Source organism: Cetorhinus maximus, chromosome 11 (genome assembly GCF_964194155.1).
Source record: "Cetorhinus maximus chromosome 11, sCetMax3.hap1.1, whole genome shotgun sequence".
In the NCBI taxonomy this organism is placed as follows: Eukaryota; Metazoa; Chordata; class Chondrichthyes; order Lamniformes; family Cetorhinidae; genus Cetorhinus; species Cetorhinus maximus.
Window position 1 is genome coordinate 90596077 of NC_135889.1, and position 21151 is coordinate 90617227.

At 42.9% G+C, this 21151-nt stretch overlaps 1 protein-coding gene across 1 annotated transcript in view; it reads right to left on the minus strand.

Annotated features, from left to right (window-relative positions):
• LOC144686773 (nck-associated protein 5-like) overlaps positions 1-21151 on the minus strand; it is a 673917-nt gene that overhangs the window by 638502 nt on the left and 14264 nt on the right. Inside the window, exon 2 of the mRNA XM_078552424.1 lies at positions 14160-14222. The gene's annotated coding sequence lies outside the window, so the exon portion shown is untranslated. The remainder of the gene's footprint in view (positions 1-14159; positions 14223-21151) is intronic.

Genomic DNA, 21151 nt, shown 5'->3' on the forward strand with positions numbered 1-21151 from the left:
AAATGCAATGTGTGAAACTCGAATTCTACTGTGAATTCTAATTATAGCTTGCTAACATTCAGAGCCCAGATATGGTGGCAAGGAAAAGCAGAAAGACTGTTCAAGCACATTCTCTGACCACCCCCACATGATGCTAACTGGACTCTGGCCCGCTGCCCCGGAAAGAGTTTGAAGCCAGCCACAGGGGGCTGTTGAGTGCCAGGATAGGCTGCTTAAAAGCTCCACCTTGGTGCTCTGGGGCTTCACCTCAGTTGTAATAATGACTGAAAAACAAAGGATAGCCCTCCAGTCCTCACCCGTGACCCCCACACACTCCCCATGCCCCTTCCATGACAACTCATGCCACCTCATGCCCCCTACCCACCCCCAGGGCTCCTCATGCCCCTCTACCTAATCCCTATGACCCCTCAATCATTCCATGCCAAGCTATGACCCTCCACTCACCGCCCATGGCCCTTCATGCCCTCCATGTAAAGCTGCGACCCTCTACCTACACCCCAATGGCCCCTCATGCCCTCCATGCCAAACTATGTGCCTCTAACCAACCCCCCACGCCCCCACCCCAAGGCTCCTCACACAATCCATGCCAAGCTATGGCACTTCCATGCCTATTCACCTACTACACACTCGGTACAGCACCAATGAACACTATAGTAACAATAGGATGTATGAAACCAGTCATTCATTCATAACTTCCTACTTTCTTTAAAAAAAAACTAATTTCACTGCAGCCCTATAAGAGTACCAATCATACAGACCCTTCAAAGTATCAATAGCAGAAACTGAGAGCACTTTGCACCTCCTTACCTTCTGTAAATAAACATTGTGCAACTGACAGAATAGCTCAGAGAGAAAGAGCTGTCAATCAAGCAATGTTTTCCCAGGGGTCAAGCTGTTTCAACACTCTAATGGATGTCTGGGCTCCCAGCCAAGAATGCATAATAAGACCATTGAAACAGCTGTGCTTGAGCGAAAACATGGCTTGGTTGATAGCTCTTTCTTCATCAATGACCATCATTCCGTCATAAGATCAGAACTGGATTTTTTTTAAAATTCATTCATGAGATGCAGGTGTTGCTGGCTAGGCCAGTATTTATTGCCCTTCTCAAATTGCCCTTGAGAAGTTGGTGGTGAGCTGCCTTCTTGAACCACTGCTCGTTGATGACTGCACAATGTTCAGCACCATTTACGACTCCTCAGATGCTGAAGTAGTCCATATACAGCAAGACCTGGACAACATTCAGGCTTGGGCTGATAAGCAACATGTAACATTCACACCACACAAGTGCCGGGCAATGACCATCTCCAATAAGATATAGCCTAACCATCGCATCTTGACATTCAGGGTCATTAATGTCACTGTCAACATCCTGGGGGCTTACCATTGACCAGAAACTGAACTGGACCAGCCATATAAATACTGTGGCTACAAGGACAGGTCAGAGGCTGGGAATTTTGCAGCGAGTAACTCACCTCCTGACTCCCAAAGCCTGTCCACCATTTACAAGGCACAAGTCAGAGGTGTGACCGAATACTCTCCACTTACTTAGATGAGCGCAGTTCCAACAACACTCAAGAAGCTTGACACCGTCCAGTACAAGACAGCCTGCTTTAATGGCAACCTATCCACCATCTTAAACATTCACTCCCTCCATCACCAATGAACAGTGGCAGCAGTGTGTGCCATCTACAAGATGCACTGCAGCAACTCAACAAACCTCTTTCAAGAGCACCTTCTAAACCTGCAACAACAAGGGCAGCAGATGCGTGGGAATACCACCATATGAAAGTTCCCCTCCAAGTCACACACAATCCTGACTTGGAAATATATCACCATTCCTTCACTATCACTGGGTCAAAATCTTGGATCTCCCTTCCTAACAGCACTCTGGTTGTAGCAACACCACATGGACAGCAGCGGTTCAAGCAGGCGGCTCATCACCACCTTCTCAAGTGCAATTAGGGACGGCAATAACTGCTGGCCCAGCCAGCGACATCCACTTCCTGTGAAAAAAAAATACTACTGACTTACAATTCACTATTGGTGAATCTTGTTTTGGTCTGCTTTCACTCTCAATTTGTTTTGTAAGAATTGTTCCAACCTTCAATCTAAAACGTATGCCTAGAGTATCTAATGCTGCAATTGTAGCATTGGTGTGAAACAATTCTTGTTTTAGAATCAGGTCAGGGCCCACTTCTGCATTTACAATATGTGCGCTCATATGTGATAAACTGTTTAACAACTCGAAAATTGGTTTATATCAGAATCGAGAGATAAGATTAAAGTTTATTTTTGTATTTCAAGGGACTTGAAAGTACAGCAGTGTTTACTTGAAAGCGATAATAAAATGTGCACACACTCCATAAAAAGTCACCTGGATTGCACCATTTCGGCACCAAACTGGTTTCAAAGCAAATCATAAACTGCAATATCCATAAATCTGTATATAATGCTACAGTAAATCTTACATGTGTACAGCTATCAATTAGCAGTTATGCTTTAAAGTTCTGCAGAGCAGCGATTATGATGGTAGCTAAAAGCAGCTTGCTACAAGTATTTATTTCAACTTCCTTCCCTTTAGAGTGCAAACTAAAAAGCAGAACCTCAAAGACAAGTGGAGGCAAATTCAATCATGGCTTTCAAAAAGGAATTGGATAAGCACCTCAAGAGAAATTATTTGTAGGTCTACGGAAAAGGGTGGGGGGTGAGCAAGAGTTAAATTGTTCTTGGAAAGAGCCGGCACAGCTCAATGTGCTGAATGGCCTCCTTCTATACTGTAACCATTCTATGGACAGAATTTTTCCCGCGCCGGGCGGGCTATGTGGGAGCGGGTGGGGGTGGTCGTGGAGCCAACCGCTGCCCGCGATCGGCTCCAAACTGCGGGCCAATTAAGGCCCGCCCAGTGTAATACGCGAGTGGTAGCGTTGAGCGCTACCTGTGCAGGTGGAGGGACGAGGGAGAGTCGGGTCCAGCACTCTTGCGCGCCAGGGTGCGAAAGAGAGCTTCAATCTCCCTGAGGCATGGAGCTGCCTTAGGAAGATTGAAGTGATTGTTACAAAACTAAATAAAAACAATGAAAATTTAATGAAACATGTCCCCTCATGTGACTCTGTCACGTGAGGTGGAACATGTTTTTATTTTTCATAGAAACTTTTCATTGAAGTTGTGAAAGCTTTAGGAAACCTCATCCCGCTCGTGGATGAGGGTTCCTAAAAAACATAAAGGCCGCTTGGCCTTTGCGCCTGCCCGCCAACCATAAGGTTGGACGGGCAGCATAAAGTTGAACTTAATTACTTCGTTAATGGCCTTAATAGGCGGGCATGTAGCCGACACCGGCGCATGCCTGCCAAACGAAACATCGCGAGATAGCGCAATGACAACGGGATGCACGCCCGACATCATCACACATCAGTTTATGTGCAGGCATGTCGGGCCTACCCCTGCACGCCCACTGAAAAATCCTGGCCTATGATTTTTCTATAAATCACTAGGCCAGATGAAATGTATCCAAGGCTATGAGAAGGAAGGGAGGTAATAGCAAGGGCCTTAACTCTATCATTTTCCAATCTTCTCTGGCTATTAGTGTGATGGCAGAGGACCATTGACAGTTGTACCATTGTTTAAAAAGGGATAGACTGTGTAATTACAGGGCCATTAGCCTAACCTGGAAAAACTTCTGAGTAAGAGTATAAATCGGCACTTAGAAAAGGCACAGTTTAATCGAGGGCTGTCAGCATTGATCTGTTAAGGGAAGGCCATGCCTGACTAATTGACTTTTTTGAGGAGGTAACAAAGAAAACATTTTAAAAGTTGTTTACATGGACTTTAGCAAGACTTTTGACAAGGTCCCATATGGCAAACTGGACAGAAAACTCAGAGCCCATGGGTTCCAAGTGAAAGTGGCAAGTTGGATCCAAAATTAGACCAGTAGCTGGAAGCAAAAGGAATGGCCAGCAGGTGTTTTTGTGGCTGGAAGACTGTTTCCAGTGGGGGATTGAGGGGACTGGTCAGTTAGCCAGAAAAGTGACAAATAGAATTCAACCCAGAGAAGTGTGAGGTCATACATCTCAGGAGGGCAAACAAGACAATGAAGTACACAATAAATGGTAGGACACTGAGAAGTGTAGAGGAGCAGAGGGACCTTAGGTTGCATGCCCACAGCTCTCTGAAGGTAACAGAACAGAAAAATAAGTTTGTACAGAAGGCATACGGGCAGTGTTCCTTTATGGGCCAAGGTATAGAATGTAAGGGCAGGGAGGTTCTGCTATAACTGTATAAAACGCTAGTTAGGCCACAGCTAGAGTACTGCATACAGTAGTCTCTTCACTTGAAGAAGCATGTGATCACACTAGAGAGGGTGCAGATAAGTATGTTGCCAGGAATAGAGAATTTAAGCTATGAGGAAAGATTGGATGGGCCGGGGTTGCTGTCTTTGAAACAGAGGAGGTCGAGGGGAGATTTAAATGAGGTGATGAAAATTATGAGGGGACAGGAAGGATCCATTTCCCTTAGCAAAGAGATCATTAACCCGCAATTGGTGGAAGGATTAGAAGGGAGCTGGGAATTCTTTTTCGTCCATGGGAGTTTTATTCTTCGTAATCCTTCATTTGACGTGGAAGGCAAGGTCGGCATTTGTTGCCCATCCCTAAACGCCCTTGAACTAGTGGCTTGCTAGGCCATTTCAGAGGGCATTTAAGAATCAACCACATCACTGTGGTCCTGGAGTCACATATAGGCCAGACCAGGTAAGGATGGCAGATTTTCCTTCCTAACAGACATTAGTGAGCCAGATGGGTTTTTATGACAATCAATGATAGTTTCATACCAACACCCACATCTCATGAAAGAATACAAAAAAAACTCATAGAGCTAAAAGGAGCAAGATCAAAAAAGTGGTATTAGGCCAGTTAGCTCTTTTCCAGCCGGCACTGACATGAAGGGCCAAATGGCCTTGCCATAAATGTTCAATGTTTTTACACTTTCAAAGGTAATATCACTGGATTGCTACCTGAACCATGGGTAAATTGACAGATGGATGAATATATTGGAGGTTTAAATGCATGTCTGAAAGAGTGATGTGGGGGGCAGGCTCTTCAGCACTGGGGAAAGAGGGAGCTGTTCTCTTTAAGCTAGGCTGGACTGGTGTGCTAGTGAATTGAATAACTCAGGCAATAGATAAAGGGTTTTAAATTAATAAGTGCGGAGGGCATGCAAGAAATTCAGGTAAAATTCAAGAGTAAACTTGCAAGTCTAAAGAGTAAAGTCAAGGCTGTAGTCCAAAGTAGCAATTTGGGTCAAAACAAGCTGAGTGTGTCAAAGTGTTCAACAAAGGTAATAGAGCATTAATGACTAAGGTCACATCGGGGAAATGTAGTAAAATGTTAAAAGTAAAGGTATATGTGAATGCACAAAGGGTTTGTAACAAGATCGATTAATTAATGGCATAAAGAGAAGTAAATGGTTTTGATTTGGTAATCATTACTGAGATGTTGTTGTAGGGTGATCAAGATTGGGAACTAAATAATCCAGGGTACTTGACCTTTAGAAAGTTTGGCAAGTGGCAAAGGGGGAAATCTGATAATAAAAAATTAGATAAAGACAATATTGAAGAAGAACCTTAGCTCAGAAAATCAGGATACAGGGCCTGATTTTAACGCTATGTAAATGAATGGATTTGAAGCGTGTTAAAATTGGGCCCTATGAACCAGTACAGTCAGAACTAAGAAATAACAAGGTAGTAAAAAAAAACAGTAGTTTAAAGGCTCCTTTAATAGTTACAGTGCTGGGCAGAGGATAAATCAGCAAATTAGAGGACCACTTAACAAGGGTAATACAATATTCATGGGGGATTTTAATCTTCATATATACTGGGCAAACCAAATCAACAACATTGGTTTGGAGAATAAGTTCATGGAATGCATTGGGATAGCTGCTGAATCTATGATGGGTATAGTACAGCTTATAGATCCATAGAAAATCTATATAAGGGAGCAGGTTGCGGTACGTATCTACTAGTTATCAGAAATAATGTTAGAGCTGGTACTTTCAGGAAAAATACATTTTTGATGGTGTGATAAGTCACAATTATTGCGAAACAAGTGATAGGGCAAGGTGGTGGCAGGTGGAGTATAATGTGGGAAATGTAAAATTATCCACTTTGGGAGGAGGAATAGAAAAGCAGTTTTTTAAAATAGTGAGAGACAAGTAAATGTTGGTATGCAGACGGCTTTGGGTTTCCTTGTATGTAAGTCACAGAAAGTTAATTTGCAGGTACAGCAAACAATCGAGTTATTCACCAGCTCCCTGGTCCAGCCTGATTTAAGGGGAATAGTCCCCTCTTTCCCAAGTACTGGGGAACACCTGCCACCCACATCAGTCTGCCAACACACACCACTCAGTTAGGAGAAGGAATCACAGGAATGAAATATACTGTGCTCGCCCAATGGTCATATATGGTGGGGGCTAAATATAGTGTTACTCCAATTGAGATCCTCAAACTCAAACATTTAGAGGCAAATGGTATGCTAACTTTTATTGCAACAGAGTTGAATTACAAGAGTTCGGAAGTTTTGCTGCAATTATATAAGGCTGTAGTGAGACCACACTTGGAGTACTATGTGCAGTTTTGCCTCTATACTGAAAGGAGGATATTCTTGCCATAGAGGGCATGCAACATAAGGGTTCACTAGATTGATTTCCTGGATTGAAAAGGTTATCATATGAGGAGGGATTGAGAGAATGGACCTATTATCCCTTGAGTTTAGAAGTATGAGAGTTGATCCCATTGAAATGTATAACATTCTTAAGGTGTTTCACAAAGTTTGAGGCTATTTTCCCTGGCTGGAGAGTCTGGAATTAGAGGGCATAGTCTCAGGATAAGGAATTAGTAATTTAGAACTGACATGAGGAGAAATTTCTTCATTAAGAGGGTCGAGTGTCTTTGGAATTTTCTCACCCAAAGGGCTATGAATATTCAAGACTAAAATCAATAGATTTTTAAACACTAAGGGAATCAAGGGATATGGGGATATATAGATAAAATGGAGTTGATTTAGAAGATTTAGTGACATGGGGCAGAATATTGGCGTCGGCGAGTGGGGGCAAGCCTGACACACCAACGCGTAAAATGACGTTGGGCGTGCGTCCCGACGTCATCGCCCGTCATTTTGATATTTTGTTTGGCAGGCACGCGCCGGAGGTGGCTGCGCGCCCGCTGAACTGTCAATGGCCTATTAAGGCCATTAAAAAAGCAATTAAAGTTGTTAACAACGCTGCCCGTCCAACCTTAAGGTTGGCGGGCAGGCGAAGAGCACAAACGCCTTCGCTTTTTTCAGGAAACCTCATCCACGGGCGGGATGGGGTTTCCTAAAGCTTGTACAAAATAACTACATTTTCTTGACTTCACAAACATGTCCCAGCTCATGTGACACTGTCACATAAGGGGACATGTTTAAATGATTTTTTACTTTATTATTTAAAAAATGTTATTATCTACTTAATCTCCCTGGGGCAACTCCGGGCCTCAGGGAGATTCCTGCACTCTTTCACGTGCATGCGCAAAAGAGTGCAGGCCCCGACTCTCCCTCCTCCGCCCCGCCCACACAGGCAGCACTGAGCGCTACCAGCCGCGCATTACGCTGGACGGGCCTTAATTGGCCCACCCGCGTGCAAGAGCGCTGCGCACGCGCCCACCCCTGCCCGCTCCCGCCCAGCCCACCCGACATAGGTGAGATTCTACCCATGGAGTAAGCATGAGGAGCCACATGGCCTCTTTTTTCTTATGTTCTATTCTTCTCTCCTGTCATAAAGACACTGAAACAAGCTGAAACGCAGTCCTGGTACTTCACCCCTACAGTACTTCACAGAAATGAGCCTTCTTCACATGGAAAAGTAAATGGTGAATGTTGGCAGATCATTCAATTCCGAGAAGGAATCACAGGAATGAAATCTATTGTGCTCGCCCATCAGTTATATATGCTACAGCCTAAATACAGCATTACTCCAATTGAGATCCTCAAATTCAACACAGGCTGAATGGGATGGATGTCTCGGACCTTCCAGGTCTACATGGCAGCTGGTGGATTTGCTGATACCACTGTTACTTATTGTAAAATATCCAAGGATGTCTATGACATCTAAACCACTATAAACTAGGAATGAACAGTCAGTTAAATGGCAGAGATTGATTCAAATTACTAAGGCACTGAGAGATCCATAATGTAGAGGATAGGATTTTTTTTCCACATCAGCTGTGGATTCTGTTTCTGCTCGGTTGTTTGAAGAGAGGTTTTAGTGTGAAATTGCAGCGATTCACATCCAGTGCAGCTGTAGTATAAATGGGGCTTTTGATAGCTGCTTTTCTTTGACCCTTCACCTCATTGTGAGTTTTGACACAGAGACAATCAAGTAAACCATGACATCCGCTCTCTGTAACACTGGCACTCAATCCTCACATGCTGCTCTTTTATGTAATTTGCAAATGTTTTCTTTCCCACCCGGATAGTAACTTTTAGTATTTTTACTACCCTTTCCATCCACAGGTATGGGTAGAGCTAATTTTGTATACATGTAATTGAGAAGGTAATTAAGGTAATGCAATGAAAACTGTAGAAAAGATGGTTTTTGATTTGAAATCCTAAAGCACAGTACCCCATTTATTCTAGTCAGTGTGCAATACAAATGCAACTTACTCCAGGCACTGCTGAAACATGAAGTAGAGGCGCTCAGTTTTATTATTCATACAAATGGACAATATCTCAAAGTCCAGAAAAACTATTGAATTTACAGCACTGAAAAATGCTATTTGAACCATTATGCATGGGCTGGTGTTAGCTCTTGAGCTGCAGCAGTCTGTTCTAACCCTATTATCAATATGTGTAGAATAAAGCAGCCCAGTAAGTTAGGGTTGCAAAAATATACATCTAACAATGCAAGGTAATATTTGTAGGCAACTGAATAGATATTTTAGACTTGCAACTCTTCCTTAATACACTTTGTGCAATAATTGAATAAATTGTTACCTATGATCCTTTAAATCACTTTTTGTTCTGCCTTCAGGGGCACTTTTGCAAAAAACACAATTTGCATCATTACAGAAAACATGTAGGGCATGGCTAATATATTCATTGCTAATGCCAAGTGGATCATGTTTTCATTCAGTACAAAATAGTCTTGTATAACTCAAGGGGGTAAGTAATAAAAACAGAAAGTGCTGGAAATACCCCATGGCCAGAATCTTTGGGTCAGTGAGTGGGAGCGGGCCCCGCTCACCGACGTGTAAAATGACACGCGGTGACGTCGGGCATGCGTCCCGATGTCACCGCGCAACATTCTGATCTTCAGTTCGGCGGTCACTACCGGAGTCGGCTGCGCGCCCGCCGATCTGTCAAACGCCTGTTAAGGCCATTTAAATATCAATTAAAATAATTAACGGAGCTGCCCGTCCAACCTTAAAGTTGGTGGGCAGGCAAAGAGCCCAAAGGCGGGATGAGGTTTCATGAAGGTTTTTAAAGTTTAATAAAAAATTTTAATAAAATTCATTGACATGTCTCAGCTCATGTGACACTGTCACATGAAGGGACTTCATTATTAAAATTTTTCAAAATCAAACTAATCTCCCTGAGGCAGCTCTGTGCCTCGGGGAGGTTCCTGCGCTCTTTTGCAAAACAGTGCAGGCCCTGACTCTGTCTCCTCCCCCTGCCCGCACGGGGAGTGCTCAGCGCTTCCGAATGCCCGTCACACTGGGCGGGCCTTAATTGGCCCGCCCACATAAAATGGCGGCGTGCAGCCGATTGCGGGCGACGATTGGCTGCTCGCCCACCCGCGCCCGCCCCCGTCCAACCCCCCTGACAGGGAGAAAATTCTCCCCCATGGGTCTGGCAGCGTCAGTGGAGTGAGGAACAGAATTAATATTTTGAGTCAAATATGACTCTTCTTCAGAATCACTCAAAAGTTAATAAAATGTTACTTGGCAAATTTTTTCTAATTAACCAGCATATCAGCAAATACTGTTCTGGAAAGTTAATCAAAGGTCCTGAACTGCTTCAGCAAATCACCTGATGGAATGCACAACAAGATGTTTTTCGAATCACTGCCACTGCATCTGCTACAGTGCAAATCACTGGTTTTGAAACTATACTTTTTAATGCTAAGCTTTTTTAAAGAGCTGAATCTGCCTGAAAGTTTCCGGTTATCACAAAAATGCACCTTGAGTATTCATTCACATTGAAGAAATTTAAGCAAAACTAATTGTGCATTTTAGTTTATCAAGAATTGCATCCTGGGATCATTTCAAAGTAAGCAGCCATCTTTAAAAAAAGCATGTCTTTATTCATTTTGACATTTGAAAAGCTATCTGATGTTCACATGTAAATTTGAATATTTTCATTCATGGTTGGTACTGATCAGTTTTCATCTTACTTCTGTCTTAGCTCCAAATCTAATCCTTTTATTCTCCATTATAATCAAGAATTGCCATTTTGATTCCTTCAGCCCAGCTAGTCTTCATTGTACTAAACTGCAGTCCATTGTTCATATTTATTTTCAATTACAATTGAAGAGATTGAATCCTGGTTGCCGGCCTTTAGGCGCATTAATGCAGGAAATGATTGCAAAACTCAACATTCAGGCCTGAATTTTCAATCCTGGGTCAGGAGTGCAGAGTTAGGACAATTTCCCAGCTCCGCAAAGCTGACCCAGAAGTGCCCCAAAAGTTTGGATTTTCATTCCAGGGACGGTGAACGACACCCAGTGAAAAATTTAATGGACACTTTGGCATCGGCTTGAACCTGTAAGAATTGGGGTGGGGGTGTGTTGGTTGGGGGTGGCTTGTGCCAGTTGCTGGCACCTCTCTAGGAACAGGACAGCAAGCTGCAGGGGCGTCCTGCACATGCACAAAATTCATCGACACAAAATATGGGACAAACAGAATCCCAGATGGAGGCAACCTGGGCCACAGGACAAATGCCACAGATAATGGGCGATCCCATATTTTATGAGGCTGTCAGCCACACTGGTTCCAGGGGGATGGATTGGGTAAAAATTAAACTTGTGGCTGCCGCCCTAGAAGTTTGGATTTTCATTCTGGGGTGGGGGCAAGGGTGAGAGGGTAAAAATGGGAATCATGGCCACCACCCCTGGAAAGTGTTCGGAGGCTGCAAGGTGTGGAGCAGGCTGGGCGAAAGGCCGACCTTGTTCCGGGCACTTGGTCAAAGCCGGCAGAAAAAAGAATGAAACAAAATAAAAAGCCCTTCAGATCTCACTCATCAACCCCCACACACTCCCCATGCTCCTTCCATGCTAACCCATGTCAACCTATGCCCCTCTACCCACTTCCTATGACCCTTCATACCCTCCCTCCTAATCTAAGCTCTTCTACCCACACGCCATGGCCCTTAATACCCTCCATGCCAACCCATGAACCTCCACTCTCCCGCATAGCCCCATGCCAATTTAGTGCCACCTCCTGCCAACCCATGTCTCCACTCACCACTCTTTTACCTTATACCTGCCATGCCAACTCACCCAGTGCCCTCCATGAGCAGATCTCAGGACCCATGCTGAGGTTAAATAAAGTTATTAAGGGCAGAATTTTCTGCCTGCTGGGTGGGTGGGCCTGACCCAATCTCTGGCGGGTGAGGAGCCGATTCCCGCCGGAGAAGCGGGCCCTGCCACCATTTTACGTGGGCGGGCCAATTAAGGCCTGCCCAGTGTGACGTCCGGTGGGAAGCGCTATGCGCTTCCTGTGCGGGCGGGTGGGGGGGGGATTCCCCAAAAACAAGAGTGCCCTCTTTCGCGCATGCCCATGAAAGAGCAAACATCTCCCTGATGCTAAGTGCACATGAGATGGGACATGTTCATAAATTACACTAAAACTTTATTAAACTGTTTAAATCCCTACATGAAACCTCATCCCGCCAGTGGATGAGGTTTCATGTTTTTTATATCCCCCACCGGGGCTCCTGGCCTGCCTGCCAACCTTAAGGTTGGACGGGCAGGTCCTTTAATTGCTTCAATGATCCTGTCAATGGCCTCAAGTGGCCATTGACAGGTCGGCGGGCCCGCACCTGATTTTGCCGCGCCCCCACCTTCCTGAAAATTTAAATGGGGCGGGATGACATCAGGGGTTCCGCCCGACACCATCCCGTGTCATTTTACGCGTTGGCATAAAATTCTGCCCTAAGTGTTTATTGATGAATTCACTATTTAAAAAAGCACTCAATCATACACTTAACTTTCTTTAATCTATTATTAAAACAAGCATTTGTGTTCATAGTCCTACTTCAAAGATGTTATAAGCACTTGAAGCTGTGAGTCAAACTGTGAACTGAAAGACACACCACTGTGATAATGGCAATTATGAAATCAGTAATGCAGCACTAATCCAATAGTGGTAACCCTTAGGCTTATGGCAACAGACAGAGTGAAATATCAATCACTTATTTTTTAACACTGCAGACAGTTTATTTTCAAATATTTAAAGGGCAGGAGACTTAAATCTCTTGACAGCTTCCTTTGACAGCTCTATCAAACAGCTCCAATAGGCTTGACAGTCCCAATGAGTTTGTGCAGTTTTTAGGCATATTCAAGTCTAATTTTAACAATCCCAAAGGGCGCTTCACCTCTCCCAAAGAGCACTTGACCTCTTCCAAAGGTGTCCCGGGACCAATTCCAAAAGCGTACTTTATGTCATTGCACAGCAGACGGTAAACCCCGAGCTGCTCAAATCCCAGAGGGAAGCTTGAAACAGCTGCCACAGCTGTTTTGCAATTTGTATTTTATTTAAAGATGAATGCCTTGAATGCAGTAGTAATAAGTCCACCGTGTCTTTGAGGATTTTTAATAAAACTAAATCAAACATTTATTAATAAAAAAGAGTTTAAGCGCATACATAGACCTACACATTACTACTATAATAATTCCTAAATCCCCTAATTAATCTGGCTCCCAGTTACACCTCCATTAAGGCAACAGTAAAAACAAATACATTTCAACAGACCAGGCAAAGCACACAATACTATGGACAGTGATATTCAAAGTGAGTTTTATTAGCTTTGGTTCCTGTAGACAGCAACTTGATGCACAGAGGCTGGAGGCTTTTCACACTTGTGTTAGATCTTAGAATTTCTTCCCCTTACACATAACCTCATCTCCTTTGTACTTGTTTCTCCTTTTTAATGTAAATTCCAGTGTTCCAATATGCCTTTTCAACTTTACTTTTCTCATAATAAAAACCTTTCATAGTACCCATATTATCAGTAACCTTTGGGAAAAATAAGCACACTGCTTGGCTTAGTTTCTTATGGCTAGGTGCAACATCTTACCATCTTTTTGAAATGCAAACCAACCTAATTTATCTAAAAATGCAAATGTTCTTCACAAATCCCATTCTAAAACTTCAGCCATGTTTACATATTTAGCATTTCAAACCTAGCTTCCCTTTTGATCACTCAAAAGCTCCAGACCAGCTGTCCCCAATTCAATTAAATCCCATGCCCACACACACCCACACAGAGAAACTAATCCAAACCCCACTATTAACCTACATCTACAATGAATAACAATAATATTATGAAAATTATTATATTTTCATGACATTTACCTCACCTTCTCCTACCAGGTGTAAAGTGCACAAGTTGTGTTTTGGACATCTCACCAGCAAAAATAAGATGTTACTGAAGACAGCTGTGAGGTGTCTTGTCCTGAGGGGTGCAGTGCATAAGAATTCTGAAAGTCAGTCTATGGGACTTGATGCCTGAAAGAGTCATGCCACTCACCTTTTCTGCCTTCCTGAGGTGCTACTGACTTCTTTGGGCACTTCCGTCCATGCCTACTTGGTTCCCCTTTTCCTCATCTCACTGCAGCCCCTCAGATCTCACAGCAGGACCTCCAGGTAAGAGGGAGAGACCTGTAGAAGCTTTTCCAGGTTCCATTCTGTTGCTGCAGCCATCCCAACTCCCTCATCTCGATGCCGCAGCAACAATGAATGTCTCTAATTCCTCTGTCATTACCTCTGAGTAACATGAAAGTCCTCCAGTGCTAAACCCACTTTTCACCTATTGTACTGCTAATTCCTGGGCATCCACCTTAGGTGAGAAATTGTAAGTAAGGTTTATGAAGGAAGACCATGATGTGCGCACTAAAAATATTTCACACTCACCTTCTTCTCTGTTAAATGAACTAGGCACAGGGCATCAAACTCTTTAAGTGATGGAAGGGGTTGCTAGTTCAACAAAAACAAAAAGTTAAAATTAGTTGTTAATGAAGATTTTATATGTGTGCTATTAGCCAAAACAGTAATTAAAATCCGTCACTTCAGCAATATAAAATCCCCAAATAAAAATAGGTGGCTGCCCATTCTCAATGATTATCATTTCTTATCTACTGCTGGGTCAGCCATGTGGGAACATCTTATTCCTTGCATAAGGAATAAATTCATCACTCATTCAGTTCGGATCGAAGCCCTTTCTCCCCAATGAGATTCTGCTATCAACATCAGCTAGAATCATTGTGAACATTAGTTGATTTGTTCTTGCCATGACATTTCATGTAACTTTAACATCATAAAGCACTTCACAGGAGTGTGGTGAAACAAAATTTGGCACTGAAACATAAGGAGATATTAGGACAGATTACCAAAGGTTTGCTCAGAAAGGTAAGTTTTTAAGGAGTCTTGAGGGAGGAAGACAGAAAGGAAGAGAGACAGAGAAATTTACAATTCCAGAGTTTAGAGCCTAACAGCTGAAGGCATGGTCATCGATGGCAGAGTGATGAAAAATAGGGATGCTCAAGAGGCCAGAATTGGATGAGCACTAAGGGTTATGGGGCTGGAGGAGATTACAGAGATTGGGAGAAGTGAGGTCATGGAGGGATCTGTAAAAATGGATGGGAATTTTAACATCAAAGAGCATTGCTGGACCGGGCGCCAGTGTAGGTTAGCAAGCACAGAGTTGAAGAACTTGCTGCTAGTTGGAATATGTTTGCACCACAGTTAAAGCAGGAAAATCATTTCCTGAGACCATCAAGAGTTCTGTCTATGATGTAATGTTTCATTCTGTTTGCCTTGAATGTGATGGGCAGGAAGAGACAAGCTGGTACATTAAGCCTTGTACTTCTGTCCTGTTGGTCTCTGTGAAAAGCCATGTTTCCATGCAGCAAGATTGCCCAAACAAACATCACTGTGGCTGTTAAGCATTTTTAAATGATGCAGCCAGGGATACTGGCTGAGGATGAAGGAATCATTTATTGATCCAGGTATTGTGCACTCACAGGCGAGATGCTTTGTTCGACACAAATACTTGAGTTCTGAAGGAACAGCATTTACATGCTGATTTGCAACTTTTGAATGCAATTCTCTGCTTTTTATTGCACCAGTTTGCTGTCAGTTCCCAAAAGAAGGAAGTACTTGTTTTCATAATTCCAACCATTGCTTTCACACCCACAAGAAGTTAAGTTTCAGCCATCATTAGAATTGCAAAGTTTGTTCCCTTCCTAATCATGCTGTGGGAGTGCTTACATCATAAGGACTGCAGTGATTCAAGAAGGCAGCTCACCAGCACCTTCTTAAGGGCAGCTAGGTATTGGCCTTGCCAGTGACACTCATATCCAATGAACAAATAAAAGAAATTGTGTGCCAACAAGAGTAATATCAGGTTCGTGCCACCAATGTGACACTACAAATATGAAACAATTTCCAGGATAGAAGAAGGAGACAAGAGAACTGAAAGGAGAGTAGTTCTTCACTCTCCATATCTAGGATAAAGGAAATTCATTGAAATGACTCATTTTAATTTAAATTATGCTTGCTAGTTCAATGTATCATTAACTTCTAATCACTACTTCCAGTAATCTAAGTAAATGTAAAGACATCCGGTACAAATTGCAAAGTGCAAAGTACAACATCTGCCTAGCAACAGTGCATATCTAGGAGAAAAATTAGCCACTTCAAAGCATTGTTTCAAATGTTTAGACTCCAAAGTAGACTGAGGATTTGCTACAATGTCAAACTCATGTTTTACTGTTTAGTACAAATCAGGCAATAAAATGTAGAAGACTTTATGTGAACTACAACCAACATAAACAACCTTAAAACAGTTAGCTATGTGTCAGCTGCAAATTTACAACAAATGCAAATTTACTGTTGCATTGCAAATATGGGCAAGGGGGCTGTGCTTTGTTTGTCTTGTAACCTTTTTCATGCTGCTTCTTCAATTTTGGGCCATCAATACGTTGACACCAGAACAAAAGAGCGAGGCAGCATACAGTCATACAAGACCGTAACACAACAGGCTTCATAAAAGAATGTTAAAACAAGTTAAAACCAAAGCCAAGCAGAACGTATACAAGCAGCTTTAGCTTACATAAAGTGAAAGGAAAAAGAAACGCACACATACAATTAACCCTTTCACAAGCTGTCATTAGTCAGAAATACTTAGAACAGCATTAAGATCCAATTTATAAGTTGCGAGTATTTCTTATACATTTTAAATATATTTTGATGTCTGCTAAAGCTGTGTTGGATTACAAATTTCTTATCTACAATATCCTATAGGTGATATACTATGCTGTTCAAATCGACATGTAAGCTATACCAATAAAACCATAAAAGCACAACTTTGAAAGTAATGGTGCTTGGATCAGACTTGTAAATCCTTTGATTAAAAATATTAAGCAAAATTATTGGAAAACATCTTCCCTCTGCCAAAATAAATAAAAACAAATGAGAGAGCCAACTACCATAAGGGAAGTAACTTCACCTGTTGGCTAGTTTTTCTACGAGCAAAATACTTTCATCAGATACCAAAATATCAGTACACTTATTCCACAGCCGAGTTCAACTTTTGACGGGCTGCTTCAGATCAGAGGCAGAAATAATGTGCTTATATTGTATTTGAGATGACAGATGATATTGAAGGCTTACCTCCACACTAGTGGAAAGTGTCTAGAGTCACGCTATAGTTTCATTTGCTCAAACAAAAAATCTTCTGAGAGTAACATCCAACTCACAGCCATTGCAAGTGAACAAGCAAATCCTACCTGTCTCAAAATCAAAAAATTAAACCTGGATAGGTTTAACTCCTTTTTGTTGTTTTCTATTTTTGTTTCTGATAGCAAACCAGAGAAGGTATACTAACTTGTAATCTCCCATTTGACTCCTAACCAATCATAACTTCCACATTCTTCAGTCACACTGCACAGAATTAACCACAGTTCAATGGTCCAAACCCAGCCCCTTAACCCACGTTCCCCAATGGCATTACTCTGATATAATAGAATTAGGGGAGAATTAGTACAAAATTTCATTAGGATATTTGTAATTAAATTACATTTTTGAATAATTTATCAATGCTGATGAGGCTCGGTGTTTCTTATTAAAACATTTGCTTCCTTGTGCTTATTCACTGCTTCCTCTAAGTAGAAGCAAAATCATTTGAGAAAAAACCTTAACTTGTTCTATGTTTTACTTGTAGCGAAGAAAATAAATTAATTTGCACATCTCCAAAACTTGTGGTTTCATAAGGCATTTCTTTCTTGCCCATCCCCCAGCAATGTAATGCACTCCTGCAGTTGTTGGTTTCACCTATAAACATCTCCCCTCCACGAGTGACTCCACTAAATACACCCCTTGTGAATCCAAAACACACTTCATGTGTTGTCTGGGAGTCAAACTATTGCTTAAAAATGTCAACAAAATTATATTGTCTGGCGGTATCAACTGTTCACCACTAAGCTCCGATGTTCTTCAATTTTTTTTAAACCAATCAAAATTAGTTTTTTTTTCTGGACACACATATTAATTTAAAGAGTTATTTCTTTATTGAATAAGTCTAACTTGAAAAATTATCCAAAAGACATCTGAATCGTAATCCTTCTTCCAAACATCTATAAAAAATATAGAACTGTACCTGATTTAAAACTGATGACTGTAACATTAAAAGTCTTCCCTTATCCTAATTATTGTAGAAGATTAGGGTCGAAAGGGTCACCAGCTGTCCATTTTCCCATTTTTAAAATACAGCTTTATTTCCAAGAAGCTGGTTTATTTAAAAATCTAAATATGGAGTACAGCACCTCTCAAGCTATTGTCATTATTATGACACTGAAAAGAAATAATTTATATTCCTAAGGAAGTTCGAATACCAGAAAACATTGCCATTAGAGAAGACCAGTGGTATTATTCTCAAGGATTGTTTCCTGCCCTGTTTGGAAATTATACCTCTGGCAGAAAATCCAAAGAAATTTCAAAATCCACTGCACCACCTTAACATCACTGGGTGCGCAGCAGAAGCATTACTTAGTGCATAAACAAAGTTCCTGCTGCATCTATGCTGATGTTACAGTGGTCCAGCAACAAAAAGGTTGAGGAAATTCAAATCCTATATAACCTGTTCCAATTTTTGGGCATCCCACACGACTCTCTCTTTCTTTGCCAAATGGTCAGATAACTATACCGGTTTAAGGACTTGGTCAATATTGCTTTTGAGTAAGTTGCAAGAAGATTTATGATTGGCCTCATGAGACCAATCTTCGACTTTTCTTCTATTGTTGTCTGGAGGTGCTTGGCACTTCCACCCTTTATCTCTCACTGCCAGTATGGCCAAGATAAGGAACTCATAGGGCAGGATTTTACCGTCGGCAAGCGGGGGTGGGGCCTGCTCGCCGACGCGTAAAATGACCCGTGGTGACGTCGGACAGAACTCCCGACATCACCGCGCCCCGTTTAAATTTTCAGGAAGGCGGGGGCGCAGCAAAATCAGCTGCACGCCCGCCGACCTGTCAATGGCCAATTGAGGCCATTGACAGGATCAATTAAAGTCAATAGTGGACCTGCCCATCTAACCTTAAGGTTGGCGGGTAGGCCAGAAGCCCCGGCGGGAACTAGAAAAAACATGAAACCTCATCCACAGGCGGGATGAGGTTTCATGTAGAGTTTTAAAAATTTTAATAACGTTTTCTTGGAAATTATGAACATGTCCCAACTCATGTGACATTGTCACATGAGGGGACATGTAAGGGAATTTTTTGTTCCCTATTTTTAATATTTTTAAAAGTAGAGGCGATCTCCCTGAGGCTGTACTTAGCCTCAGGGAGATGAGTGCACTCTTCCGTAAGCATGCGCAAAAGAGCGCACTCTCGATTTTGGGATTCTCCCCCGCCCGCACAGGAAGCACATAGCGCTTCCTTGCAGACGTCATGCTGGGCGGGCCTTAATTGGCCCGCTCATGTAAAATGGCGCCGCGCCTCTGATCGGGGGCACCGATTGGAAGCACACCTGCACGTGCCCACCCATCAACTTTCCCCCCCCAACGGGGGGAAAATTCTGCCTTTTGTGTGGAAAATTGGATGTTTAAACTGTTCTACCACACCCTGTTATTGCTCATTGGACTGTGTTCGTATTGCACCATTGTGCAATGGTGGGTTTAACCCTTGAGAATTGAAATGTAACATTTTTACATTCTAACTGATTCCAGTTATCCTTAATTACTGATTATTCATTTATTTATGATGGGAAAGAAACCACAAAGTATAGTTACGTCTAAGGTACAAACTACAGTCTTCGGTAGCTTGAATAGTGATATTTATAGCTGATTTTCAGGGGCAAAACAGACACCTAGGGCGGAAATTTTCACTCGACGGGCGGGCACACGCCCGACCCGCTCGAGTGTGGAATGACGCGCTTTGACGTCGGCCGAGCATGCCGAAGTCAACGCACAGTCACGTGATAGCTTGGTCGGCGCCGGAGTCAGCAGCATGCCCACCAACAATTAAAAGGCCTGTTAAGGCCATTAACTAATCAATTAAGGTAAATTTTCCGCTGCCCGTCCAATCTAATGGTTGGTGGGCAGGTGAAAAGGCCAAGCGGCCTTTGCATTTTTTTGAAGCCTCACCCACAGGTGGGATGAGGTTTCTAAAAGCAAATAAAATTAAAAGAAAAGTTTTGCAATTGAATTAATAACATGTCCGTGCTCAAGCGACAGAGTCACACGAGGGGTCATGTTTTATTGCATTTTTATTTTCTTTATTATTTTTTGTTGTATCTCTTCATCTCCCTGAGGCAGCTCCGTAATTGGTCCACCAGCATGAAATCGTGGTGCAATGCCGATCGTGGGCGGCAGTCGGCTTTCCGACTGCCCCTGTCGAGCCCGCCCACTAAGGGCAAAATTCTGCCCCTAAACATCTTACATAATAGACAGAGCCTGCCTCGCACATTTATAAAGGCAGAAAAAGGGGCACCCAGGGCCTGCACCTGAAACTTGAGTTAAGCTTTTGAATATATACATTTCGGGCCTAACATTTGTTTCAGGCCCTCATTACAAAATTGGTCTGACCTGAATGCAGTTGACACTGAGACAGATCCTTTCAGGAAAATATGGGCCAGGATTTTCCCCTCGACGATTTGGGGGTGGGGCCCACTCGCCGAGGGGAAAATGGCGCGGGATGACGTTGGGAGGAATCCCCGACGTCATCCCAGTCCCTTAAAATTTTTAGGAAGGCGGGCGTGCAGCGAAATCAGCTGTCCGTCCGCCGACCTGTCACTGGCAAATTGAGGCCATTGACAGGCTAATTAAAGTAATTAAAGACTTGCCCGGCCAACCTTAAGGCTGGCAGGCAGGCCAGGAGCCCCAGCAGGCTTCTGATTATTCATGAAACTTCATCCACTGGCGGGATGAGGTTTCATGTCCGTTTTGTGAAAAAGTTATAAAGTTTATGTGCTTTTTATCAACATGTCCCATCTCGTGTGACATTGTCACATGAGGGGGACATGTTAATAATTTTTTAATTTTTGTATTTTTAAAGTTTTTCGGACTGTCACTGGTCTCCCTGAGACAGCACTTTGTTTCAGGGAGAAGTGCGCTCTTTCGCGCGCATACGCGAAAGAACGCACTTTGACAGATGGGGAATCCCTCCCCCCACAACAGGAAGTGCATAGCACTTCCTGTTGGGGATGCCACTGGGCGGGCCTTAATTGGCCTGCCCACTTAAAATGGCAGCGGGCCCCCTTTCAGTGGCGGGGTTCGGCTGGCCGCCTGCCGCCAAGCCAGTGGGGCCAACCCACCATCCGAGGGCAAAATTCTGCCCATGGTCTACAAGTGGCCTAACGAGCAGCCTTAAAGGGACCACCATGAAAAATGATTATCTTTGTTAAATACT